The sequence below is a fragment of the Sorghum bicolor genome, chromosome 3 (assembly GCF_000003195.3).
Source record: "Sorghum bicolor cultivar BTx623 chromosome 3, Sorghum_bicolor_NCBIv3, whole genome shotgun sequence".
NCBI lineage: Eukaryota > Viridiplantae > Streptophyta > Magnoliopsida > Poales > Poaceae > Sorghum > Sorghum bicolor.
Genome location: NC_012872.2, coordinates 51516106 through 51519287, shown reverse-complemented (window position 1 = coordinate 51519287; position 3182 = coordinate 51516106). Strand labels below are relative to the sequence as shown.

The window sequence follows — 3182 nt, the reverse complement described above, 5'->3', positions numbered from 1 at the left end:
GCAGTAGCATCAGGTGCTGTTGGAGCTGCACCAGAACCTGCAACACCATTTGCAGGTGCTGCAGCATCAGCACCACCTACAACAGCAGCATCTGAACCATTCCTGATCATCTCTTCCAGCACATCAGCAGCACCCATAAACCTAGAAATCTCAACAGGAGACATAGTTGTGTTTGCCATTAACAAGTCAGGGTGGCCCAAGTGTAACAAAGCACCCAAAATATACACAACAAAGCCAAACAACATTGCAAATATAAAGACAAACCAAAGAATATACAAATTAATTTAAAAATAGGTCTCAGCATGGATTATTACATGTTCACAATGCAAACAAGAGTTCATAGCAGTGTAGACTAAACAAAACTGACATAAATGAAGTGTCAAATTCTATGAGTGTCCCTCCCCTCCCACATAGCATTGCAGATTGCATCCCTCTTTGCAGCCATGAGTGCAGAGTCTTGTTCTTGGCTATCAGATTCATTTGAGTCAGGCAGAGTACCAGTAAACCCTACCTCAGAAGGGACATGCTCATCAGTACCAAACCCCAATATCCAGTTGTGTATGATGCAGCAGTCAATGACAAGCTTTACTTGGGTCTTATACTTGTGAAATGGCTTGTTATCAAGAATCCTGAACCTATTCTTCAGTGCACCTATAGCCCTCTCCACTGTGACTCTAAGTGATGAGTGTCGTAGATTGAACAGCTCCTGGGCATTGGTAGGCCTATTAGACCCAAACTCACTTAAATGGTACCTGACACGCCTGTATGGAGATAGGAAACCATTTTTGCATGCATACCCAGCATCCACAAAGTAATATTTACCTACAATGGGATACAAATGCCTCCAAGTGACTCTATGTTATTACCTATCAGGTGAACAATTGGTTGTAGTTTGTGCAAATTACCTTGGGGCATAGTGAATCCATCCTGTCTCTCAATGGCATCGGAAAGAATAAGTGCATCATGAGCAGACCCTTCCCAGCCAGCTAATACATAAGTGAACTTGAGATCAAAGTCCACAACAACCATGACATTCTGTGTGGGGTCCTTTTTCCTACCCCTGAAAGCTTGCTACATGTTCCTAGGAACTCTAGCAAGCACATGGGTGCCATCAATGGCACCAATGCAGTCCTATAAACCATACCAGTGAGATACAAGTGCATCCAACAATTATGAACAAATAATGAACCCAAGCTAAACAATTACCTTAAGATATGGATTCCATCTAGGACTCCCAAGGATCTTGGCAGGAGTGGCTGTGCTAGGTGGCCTAATGACCTCAGTCCTAAGCTGACCAACAGCATTCAATACCACATGAAAATGCTTGTGCACTGTCTCAATAGATCTCCTAAAAGAATGTATTACAACCCTAAACCTTTGGTTGTGACCAACCACATGAAGGAACATGGCTACTTGCTCCTCAACAAACACCCCCTCCCTATCTGTCACCAACTGCCTGTGCCTAAGCAAATCACAGAGAGCAAAAAAAGGTGCTCTTCTCATCCTAAGCATGGATATGCACTCTACATCAGTGGAGTTGTAAATAAGTGCCAGTGTTCTCTGCCTGTGCAGCTCATTTTCCTCTCTAATCCAAGGGGTTAAGGGGTCAGGCTCAGTATCAGGTTCAGGACTTTTCCTTTTTAGCCTAGTGCTTACAAAAGACATCATCACAATAGTCATAGCAGCAGCCTGCCTACGCATCATTTCCCGGCGCAAAGAGGGATCCATCTACATGCATGTCAATTAAGAATAGTTCAGCTAATCATACCCTGCTATGCATCAACTTGTTTGCAACATGAATCAAGATAAATTTGTTCTGTGCATGGCTGCAAAATAAAATGCCTCCCAGTGCACACTGTGAACTACATCATCGACCATTCATACCAACTCAGAAATGAACGATACAGATCAAAACTCACAGAAACCATCTCACAGACCTCAAGCAAATACCAACTCATAGATCTACCCTAAACAGAGCAGATACGAAAGTAAAATAACAATCTTGAAAGCAAACCCTAGCAGATTGAACATCATAAAGCAGAACACATAAAAAATCAGGATTTCACCTTAGCCTCGGGGTCGTGTGACGACAGAGGAAGGAGAACTGCAACTAGAGGTTGCAGATCCGATAGTAGAGGAAGAAGAGGTTGCAGATCGGACGGAGAGGAAGAAGAAGGCGAATTAGAGGTAGAAGACTGCCTCCTCGGAGTCCCGGCAGCAGCACACGAACAAGGACCCGGAACGGCGAAGGAGTTCACCGTCGGCCACAGGAGAACACCACCACCACCGCACAGTGAGCCGCCGCCACCGGTCTCTCACGAGGAAGAAGTGGATTGAGCTCAGAGAGGAGAACGAACGGAGTGAGACCGCTGCGGGTCTACTTATAGAGGAGGGTTGGGGAGGGTGTGAAATGGCACCAGGAAGTTTCATCTTCCCGCGCGAGCCCGCCGCGGCCACCCCGAGCCCCGCCATAACTGCCCAAAATCGCCAAGCGAGCGCCGCGCGCAGCCGAGCTCCAGGGAAGCGAACCCTAGCGGCGTCGCTCGGGAGCCAGGCGGAGAGGGTAGTTTTGGCCACCCAGAGCCGGGCTGCAACCTGGGCCAAGTGCGCAAACACGCGCACTTGCAGCCCACGGGCGCAAAGCCCAGCTGAGCCACCGTCACAAACACGCCCCAGGTGGCCGGGATCTGGAGAGGAGGGAGATTGCTATGGCACCCAGCAGCCGATGCTCCGTGGACGTAAACGGTCAGACTAGAACCACCCTCTTAGGCTCCTAGCCCTGCTCCTAGCCTCGTGCGCCGCCGTGGTGTGTGCGCCTGAATCCCTCGCCTTCGACCGCCCCCCTCCTCGCCAGCCATGGCAGCTCGCTTCCCACGACCCCACCGTGTGGCCATCCCCCGCACCCAAGTTTCTCAGCCTACGAAGCCCGGCAGCTGCAGATCGAGCCCACCCATCACAACAGAAGTCCGGCGACCCGTCCACCAGCTCCTCGCCGTCCTGTCCTAAAATGCATGGTCGTGAGGCTGCAAATCCTCCTCGGCGATGCCTCTGGGACCTGCGCGGAGGGTCCAGCAGATGGCAGCTCTCGGAATTGGAAGCGTGTAAGTTTCGCCTCCCCTCTCATCACTCCTCCACAGAAGAGTTACTCCTCCACCGGCAAATCCTCTGCAAAATCCTGCCTC

At 49.6% G+C, this 3182-nt stretch overlaps 1 pseudogene; it reads right to left on the bottom strand.

Moving 5' to 3' along the window:
- Positions 380–1704, bottom strand: LOC8078612 (annotated as a pseudogene).